Below are 10206 nucleotides of genomic sequence, written 5' to 3' on the forward strand. Positions count from 1 at the left end.
ATTTTGTTTGTGGAGCTGTTGGTAAGTACTATCGGGTTCTACAAGGTGTTTATAAATGTTTCAAGCATCAAGGGGGGCACTATTCTGTCGAGCATTATTTTGCCGCTTTGTTTTCATAGTGGTCACGACTATTTTAAATGTCATTTACGTCAACGACTTTTCAGTTAGAGTTTTCTGTCAAAGTTTTAAATTTCCAAGCTTCACCACAACTTGAACAGTTTTTGCTTTATTTGAAGGGTTAACTACAAATGTCAGTTGAAAAATCTAAACTCACATTTGTCATGAGCGATAAATTTATTTGACATTTCATAGGCACCCTTGAAGCTAGAAACATTTATAAACACCCTGTACTTTAATCGTGTTTTAGGTCAATTTTGTGATAATGGTATTTTCTTTTGATTCGACGGTTCAAGAAGCGAAAAAGTTTATAGATCTGTGCTACCTGACTCAAAGAAAGCTGCCGCTAGAATCGACGACAATGGACTTTGTCATGAAGCTTACAACGCACGCGGAATATTACCAACCGCACTTCAACGTGTGTGGGTTTTTCGATATCAATAAAAATATCATTTTTAGTATATTAGCTAATGTTTCAACTTTTTTAATTGTGGCAATTCAGTTTAATTAAACAATCGCGCGTACATTTAATAATGATAAAAAAATTCTTGCTAACTTAATTTAAAGTATGTATAACACGAATGCACATTGCACAACATCATAATCATATCACAAAACATAACACCGTGATAAATTGAATTACTTATCTCGTAGGCTGTTACTCGGTGAACGTAAATCTTGATATCTGTCATTCACAGACAAGTGTCAGGTTTTTGACGTTTTAATGTCAAGTTCAGACACACGTTTGCAAAACGCCAGCTAACTAGATAAACAATTCAATTGATCATTTAACAGAGATTTGAAATATAATGTTAAAATACTGTCATGTGATGTTTATAAGTTAAAAATGTGTTCATGCAAAAATTTAGTCAATTCATTTTGTGTCTGCAATATTAATTAGATTTAATTCTATGCAAACAAAAATTTAAAACAATTACAATGTCGTTCAATAAAGCAAAGAATAAATAATGAGTTGTGTTATATGAGTGGCACGCACTCTGTTAAAGAATTACTATCGCGGAATCAAAATTTCGAACATCAAATTGATTGATGTTTAAAAATTGTAAACTGTCCTTTGATTTTATAACCTTAAAATTTATAAACGGCACAGCAAGTGTCAGAAATTTACTTTAAATGTCAGTCACAATGACAATAAAGCTTGCTTTACATTGCCATGTCAAAAAGTGATGTTCGAAATTTTGATTCCGCGATAGTAATTAGGACAAATAAAAACATGCTTAGAATGAGAATGAATTTGCAGCAATTTTTTAATTTTTTGGGTAAAATCAAATCGACAAACTGATGTAAAGTTCAACAAAGACGTGTTAAATTATTGAAAATGAACATGTCTAGCAGTGCTGCTGCAACAACATCAAAAAGCACATCAAACCTAAAGTCCGTTTTTTTTTTTTAAAAAACCACCAACACCGCATTCTTCCCCTGCATTACAACCGGCAACGTTGCCTAGGGAGATTTTTGGTGAGAAAAAAGTTGTCAAATTTTTGACATTTCTGAAAATTAGGCAGTGTTTCCGTTAAAAACGCTTTTTTTACAGCCTATTGGATTGCAAATCAAATGATTTAATAGTGAAAATACTCGGCACAGCTTGAAAGACCGTTTTGTGTAATCAAATTGTCAATTAGGCAGTTAACCTATTTGATTTTATCACCAAAAAGTCACCATCGACGGTGTTGCCAGTTGTAAAGTGGTGGGAGAGTGCGGTGTTTGTGGTTTTTTAATAAAAAAACGGACTTTAGTTCATGCAAATTGTGAAGCTACACATGCCGAAACTGCAAATGTAAATAAAGAAAATATGAACTTTTTTGAAGGATTCATAAATATTTACAATTATTCAGTTGTTATAATTGATGAAATCAATAAATCATAAATAAAAATTAATTAACTTGTAAATTTAATGATGTCGCCTAAAAAATCTTGTGTGTATCACGGCCAAAAAATGCCATTTTGAACTCGCCTTCTTTCTGGCCTCGGCTAGCGCCTCGGCCATTAAAAAATGGCTCGGCCAAAAAAGAATCACTTTTTGGCCTTGGTACACAAATAGCTGTTAGGAAGACACGCTGCCCTTTGTTAAGGTTTTTGGAGGCATGTAAATATACCGGAAAACGGCATTGGGCGGCCTAGATCTTCAAGAGGGATCTAGTTATTTTTTTGTTTAACGGATGGTATTGCATTGTCATGTCATCTGCTATAAACCTATAAATTTTGAGGTAAAATCATAATTAAAAAAAGTTAAAAAAATAAAAATTCACAAAAACATATTTGAATTCAAAGTAATCTTTAATTGTTCGATTTAAATGCGGTGTTACAACCTATTTCCATTCTGATAAAATTTCCCTGAGTGAATGACGTTTCAAATTCATATCAAATATGTAAATAATTACTATTAATTATTAACGGCGCACAAAATTTTGTCTGGAAAATGCTTAGAAACTGCGACAAAAGTGTTGAATTCTGAGTCTGAAAGGCGAAAAAACATTTTCCAGCCCAGTGAAACAAGAAACAAATAACTATCGGGCGCCTCCGTCACTTTTCATGGCATTTGTGATACTCATTAGCGGCAATAAAATCATTCTTTAAAAGACTAGGCAGTCAAACGTGACATTTTAATAGTTCGTTTTAATTTGTTAGTTGGCCTCACTGCATAAATGTCAATTGTGTCAATTCGTGAACACCAGTGACTTCCGAAAATGATAGAGTAGCTGAGTGAGTAAAAATACAGAAAAAATTGCAAATGTATAAAATTCGAACATTTCAATTAAATTAATCTTTAATTCATTTGACCAATCTATTTCCCAACTGATAAAATTTTCCTAAATAAAGTGAATGACGCTTAAAATTTAAACCAGAAGTCAAAATAAATAATTTATTTGTCAGCCGACAAAATTTTGTGTTAAACACATTAGGAAAATGCTTTAGAAATGCTTCGAAATTGAAGTTAAATAACTATAGTTATTTAAATAGTTATTTACATTGATCACTTATTCATCTTAATCACTTGGTAAAAACATTCAACAGCAACTGATTGTTTGATGGATAAACTTAACATATTCAACTACAAGCTGCGGTCATTAAGGCAAATATTCATCAAGGTGGTCAATCTGAATAATTTTTTCAATGTCTGTTTTTTACGCTTAATTAGCTATTATTCTAGAATAAATAATTCAGTAATAGCAGTATTTTGAGCATTGGCTCAATTTAAGAACAGTATTAAAATGTTCCTCAACTTAAGAAAGCCGACCTCAACTTGGAACCTCTCAATTAAGGACATAAAATTCTTGAAACACATTATCATCTTACCAAACATCCTCTGCATTACGCCATGGTACGATTTCAACACACAAACCATTCGCTTAGCTCTACTAGCAAAATGTTACGCTTGTCTTTTAATCACTCTGAAACTCCTCTGGCTTGTGTACATTGGTTTCAATAAAACATTGAGGTACATTTTCAAACCTCGATTACCAGCAGAAAGATCCGTGTACTTTGTTGGAACTTCTTCCGCTCTTACTTTCAGTATTTTAACATTTATTTCGACAGCTTTCGTGGATGGTCATCGCTGGACTTTACTTTTTTACAATTTCTGGTATATTGACAAGAAACTGAACAACCTCGGCCACAAAGAAAAGAATCTCTTGAAAAATTCCAACGTGCGTTTTGTGTTCATAAATGTAATATACGTTCTCGGTTGGGGTTATTACGTGTACGGATGGTGCACTATCGCTAGCATAAATTGTTTCACTATTCTCAGTTTATGGCCTTCAACTGATGTCAATTACGAGTTTATAACTCTTTTAGTTTACCAAGCGCTGGTTGAGGCTTTAACAAGCAGATATAAAGATCTAAACGAGGAATTGAAGCGTGCGTCCAAAAGACCGAGATTTTTAAAAAAGATCAATAATTTTGCTCGTTATTATCGCATTCTTAGCGAGACCACGGAGATCATGAATAAAATTTTCGGCTACAAGATAATCTGCATGTTGTTTCACAACGCCAGTCAAACTGTTAACACTTTGAATGCCACTTACAGCCGATCTTTGTTTGCGAAAGATAATCCAAGACTACACTTCTTGATTTCTAATGTCTACTTAATGAGCTACGTCACGGTAAGGACGAGATTTTACGCACAATTTACGCATTTCTGTTGCAGTTTTTTCTCCTGGCTCTGATTCTGCCTGTGTCTACAGCTATTAAAGAATCTAGAAAATTTATCAAGACGTGTTACAAACTTCAGAAGTTTAGATCAGGTGGTAAGGAAATCAAGGCTTTGGAGAGATTAGCAGAAAGTGCTGAACACTTCGCGCCTAAATTCAGTGCAGCTGGGCATTTTACAATTGAAAAAATTTTGATTTTTCATTATGTGGAGGCCGTCATGAACTATTTTATTATATGTCTGCAATATTATTTAGATGTGTATCTTAGGAGTAACTCTGTGAAAGGTAAAAATTAAAACGTTTGTAACGTAGTTTAAGGGATTAGATACAGTTGCATTTTTCAAAAAATTGTTTTTTTTAATTATGTTTTTGTAATGTACATTTATTTAAGTATACACACAAAAAATTTTTAGTTAATTCGGTGAATTAGCACCTTTTTTAGAGATGCTTTCGGAAATCTGCTATAGCAGTTTTCGAAAAAAATATTTTTAAAAATAAAAAAAGCTAAAACACTGCTAAAGGTTATCGAAATATGTGTACAAATTTTTACTTTAATAAAGTAAAAGGTCTTCTCAAAAAAAATGTCTCTCTGACTGTATAATAACCGCTTAATAAAACTACAAAGTTCGAGTTTGTTATTTCTAATTAGGGATCTTTAATAAATTAAAACTGGTTTAAAACATTCGTACAATTCTGAACCAACCGAGACCAAATTTGCGGTGGTTTGAGTTAAATTTAGCGGTTTTTACTTTTGAAAAAATGGTGGAGGCGCCGGGCCAGAATAAACGTATCGATTATTTACTTGGAAAAAACATTCTAAAGCAATTAATTGATAGATAAACTCGACATTTTTAACTACAAGCTCAGATCATTATCACCGTCATTCCATCAAAATAAATTTTCCGGTGTCCGCAGGTTTTTTTACGCTTAATTGTCTGCACGACGATAAATAATTTAGTAATAGCAGTATCTAATTCGACCCAGTATCAGTATTAACATGTATTTCAATCTAAAAAGTCTCTTCCAACTTGGAGACTCTCACTTAAAGACATTAAATTTTTGAAGTTTTTTAATATTTTGCTAAATATTCTTTTTATCACGCTAAACTATTCGCAAACAAACACCCAAACTATTCGCCTCCCATTGTTAGCAAAATGCGATGGTTCTCTCTTAATAGTTCTTAAAATCCCCTGGCTTGTGTATATTGGTTCACATGACACGTTGCGGTACTTCTTTAAAACCCGAATGATGGTAGAAAGAGTCGTCTACGTTTGTGGAACCTCTTCCGCTGTTATGGTTAGTCTTTTAACATACAGGCTGTCCCAGAACTCATGCCTAGCCGAAAACCGGGCATATCGGGAAAAGGTGTGAATGTGTAAATTGCTGAAAAAAAAGTTCCAGCTCCAACAGAAACTAAGAAAAGACATGACAAAGTTGACCAATCGCAAGGCCGCGTGGAGATGGTCTGGAGGATACACTGGCGTGTTGCTAAGAAACCAGTTTAAATTTTCTCCTTTGAATTTTGTATGAACAATCTGGTCCACTATAAATTTCACTGACGTTAGAATGACAGGCTTCAATAAATCTAACTCATATTGAACTTAGTGTGCAGAAACGGCTCAGCGTACTTTAGAAATTGACTAGAGGGTTGAAGACTACTGGTTGACGAGCGTTGAATGACAAGAGACACACCTGGAGGACAACTGACACAGTGAAAATCGAAGTGGAGTGTGAAACGGCGTTTCTTTTGGTTTCCCTTGCTTGCTGGTTTCCTAGTTGGTGTTTGGTGTCAACAAATATCCTAAAACGGTTCAGGAGTATATATATAATAAAAGGGTTCTTTTTAGAACCGTCATTGTGTGGTTTTTATCTGTCAAATTGACATTAGATGTCAGTTATGAAAATGTAGTGGACCAAATCAATTTTCCTTTTTAGGATTTAATTATGAAACCTAGCAACGTTAATATTATTTGTGCTTGAGCGTCTGGGATTGGTCAGTTTCGTTAAGCAATTTCTCAATTTTAATGCACATCAGGACAAAACAAATTGCATTTTTGGCGTCCTGATTGATGTCGGCATCCGCCCTTTTTCGGCTAGGCGTGAGTTCTGGGACAGCCTGTATATTGAAACCGCCTTCATAAATAATGCTTACTGGATGCTGCTTTTCCGCAATTTTTCCTACATTGACAAGAAGTTGAACAACATAGGGCTCAGAGAAGAGAGTTTATTTAAAAACTCTTATGTGCGCTTCTTATTGAAGATGGTAGTGTACGTTCTTTGATGGAGTTATTACATGTACGGCTGGAGTGCTTTTTCTCAGATAAATGTCTTCACTATACTTAGTTTGTGGCCATCATTTGAAATTTATTACGAATTTGCAAGTCTGTGTATTTACAAAGCACTGGTTGATGCTATAACAACTAGATATAAAGATCTAAACGAGAAATTAAAGCATGCCTTTAAGAAGCCAGGATTTCTAAAGAAGATAAATGAATTCGCTTGTTATTACCGCATTCTTAGTGAAACCACACAGATTTTGAATAAAATTTTCGGGTACAGACTAATTTTTATGTTGCTCCACAATGCTATCCAAACTGTTTGAATTACACTTATCACACTTCTTTGTTTGCTCGAAAAAGCCCAAGATTTCACTTTTTCATTGCTAACTTTTACTTGATAAGTTATGTTATGGTAAGTAAATGATACTACTTTACAACCAATGCATTAATTTTTCTAGTACTATCTTCTGGGTCTGATATTTTCTATCTCCGCATCAATCGAAGAATCCAACAAGTTTATCACGACTTGTTATCAACTTCAGAAATTTGATGGAGATGGTAAAAAGATGAAGGCTTCGGAGAGATTAGCAGAGCATGCCGGATATTTCGCACCAAGATTTAGTATTATGGGGTATTTTACCATTAAAAAAAGTTTAATTCTTCATTATATTGTGGCCGCACTGAATTATTTTATTTTATGTTTGCAGTATTATACAGGGTGTTCAAAAAATGGCGGACCAATTATTCACTACGTGAATCTTCAAATAATAACTAGTAGCTAAATTAAGTTTTTTCAATTATTGAGTACTTCGTTGAAAATCTACAGCCACTTAAAGGGGCGCTAATTATGGCACAAATTTTTCCTTATAATGAACTCAAGGTTTACAAAATTCTACTAGAGTTCATGTTTTGGGTGACATTTACATACTTACAGTCTTAAATGCCTTAAATGTTGATGCAAAACGTTATTTTGCACTTTTAAAATTAAGCTCAAAAGCGCAAAATTAATCTGGCAATATTTCACTTCAAGAATTCAGTAATTAATTGTTGCCTAGTGCCTGACCATTTTTTTAGAAAAGTCAAACATTTTTTTAGGTGACACAAACTAGAGGAGTTTATTTCTCTAAAGATGTATAATTTTGCTGAATATACAGACACGTGATGGAAACAGTCGAGAAGCAGTAACGGGCAGTAAGGCTTGTGAATTTCCTAACTGGCAAATTCCCTCCAAGAATACTTTTCAACGAGTTTATCAACAGGTACGTGAGATGGGCCTATTGGAACCAAATTTATCAGGATCATGGAGGACCCAGGACTATTCGCACACCAAGAAGAGAACAAATGGTTCTTGATCTACTTTGTGACTTTTACTAGTCAGGTGTTGTCAAATTTAATTGCAAACCATAGTAACCAATTACATGATTTATTAATAATTGTAACTACCAAAGCGTTGCTCTGGTCTCAAAATTATACTCCTAATAATTACCGAAAGAATTAAACACTGTTGCCGTTTTTCGCAATATTTAAAGTTATTTTCCTCCCGTACAAAGCTTCAAATAAAAATTTTAAACAGCATTTCCAATTCACAGCGTCTTGGAGTTTGACGTTCTTATCAGTTGGTCCGCTATTTTTTGAACACCTCGTATAGAAGTCTATGTCGGAAACCGATTATTGAAAGCTAAAAATTATGGCGATTAACGCAACACCTAAGTTGACGTTTGGGGATGGCAATTTTTTTGTTTTAAGGCTTTAGTGACGTGTTTTGTATTAGATTTTTTCAAAAATTGTAAAAATTTAAATCAATGTTTTAATTTGGACACAAATGTTAAAAATAGTTTGTCAATTTGCTGACAGCTTACTTTAAATCAAGTTGCTATGCAAATGGAACAAATCCGTCTTGTAAAGTCTTTTCTGAACTATTCAAGAAAATTAAATTTTCTAGCGCGTAAATCAGTGTCAGTTAATAAATCATTGAAATTGTGAGTGTGAAATTACTCATTAAACGGTGGCAAAAACTGCATTTTTAGCGTTAAAATACTTCAATTAGTGTCAAATTACGCTACAAGTTTTCGATTGTCTTCGATTTAAATTTTATCAAACTTTGGGGTCGATTTCAAATGTGACTTGCATTACTGCAAATCCCATTTGCAACATAGCAACGCCAATCACATTGCTCATACCTTGGCAACTGTTGCAAATTTGCGTTAACGCAGTGACTTGAAATCGACCCGTATGTCCACAAATAAATGTTGGGCTCAAGATTCTTTGGGCGTTTTCTTAAATCTTAAAGAATCCTAAAGGAAAAGGAAATACCGCATAAATCTAGAAAATCTCAGAGAATTTAAAAAAATCTCAGTGAATAAAATTCCACAAAATGTCAGCAGAAAGGCAACCTAAGATGCTAAAAAATCTTTCAAATCATCATCTAAAATATGTCACCGAATCTTGAGTAATCCAAAGTTTACAAATCCCAGATAATCGCGGAGGATTGCAAAGTTTTCTGGAAAACCTTGGAGCAATCTGTAGAATGTTAAAATCGTTGGGAATCGTAAAATTTTCCAGGAACATTTTCTTATAAACTTGGAACCATCTTGGTAATTCTCATAGGAGTCCTAAATATTTTTACAAAAACCTAAAAAATTCTAGGGAACCTAAGAATTTCTGAAAGAATTTCTAATAAATTTCAAGGAACAAAAATTCTACAGCCAGACAATCTTTACTTTAGTGGATCTAGAAAAATCGCGAACAATTTTGGTGAATTCTAAAAAAACTCAGAAAAAATGATTTCGTGACTATACTGAATTATTTTATTTTGAGTTTACAGTATTAAAGTTTTGCAGATAGAAATTGGTTTTTATGGCAGCGAAATAAAAATTATCTAGTCATTACCACAGCCCTCCGAGAGCTGACCGTACCCACAATAAATCATATTGTTCCGATATTCCACAGGGCCGGGATTGTTTACACGCTGAGAGTACTACCTGCGAGCTACGTTGTAATAGTAAGGGTTGGTAAAGTGGTCCAAAAGGTATAAGGCTATATGGTGGCAGTAAAATTCTCCCATTGTGTAAAAGTTAACTGGCTTACAATAGAAAACATCCCAGAGTTGTAAACCATCTGGTTGCACCACAGCGTTTATTTTTGTCACTTTGACCAGTTCCGGACTTAATACTATTTAGAAATCATCGAAACTTGTGCGTACATTATATCAAACTTGTAACGAGATTATTAATATTTTTTTTTAAGTAATAAATGATTAAATACCTGCTATTTCATTTGATTTCATAAAAACAGCCATTGTCAAAACTCAGGTAGAAAGTAAGTACAAGAAACGATGTTCGTAAATTTAGCTTACTAAATAAATCCTGATCCCTCTGTAATAAGAACAGGTAAATTGAGCTCAGGCTATGTTTTGCAGAGGGTGACAGGTAGGTAAAGGATTAGAAACAAACCTAACACATATTTGATATAATTTTGATATTTTGATTTTTTCAAATTGCAAACACGAAATTTAAAAAATGTGTAAAAACTCCTTGAAACCACTGGTATACATTAGGCATTTTCAAACAAAGGTCTTTAATTACACCCGATAACTACTAGTCCCATCATCTGCGTGTATCTGCTTCTCATTACTGGGG

The sequence above is a fragment of the Gnatocerus cornutus genome, chromosome 1 (genome assembly GCF_029298725.1).
Source record: "Gnatocerus cornutus isolate USDA-ARS CGAHR chromosome 1, icGnaCorn1.1, whole genome shotgun sequence".
Lineage (NCBI taxonomy): Eukaryota > Metazoa > Arthropoda > Insecta > Coleoptera > Tenebrionidae > Gnatocerus > Gnatocerus cornutus.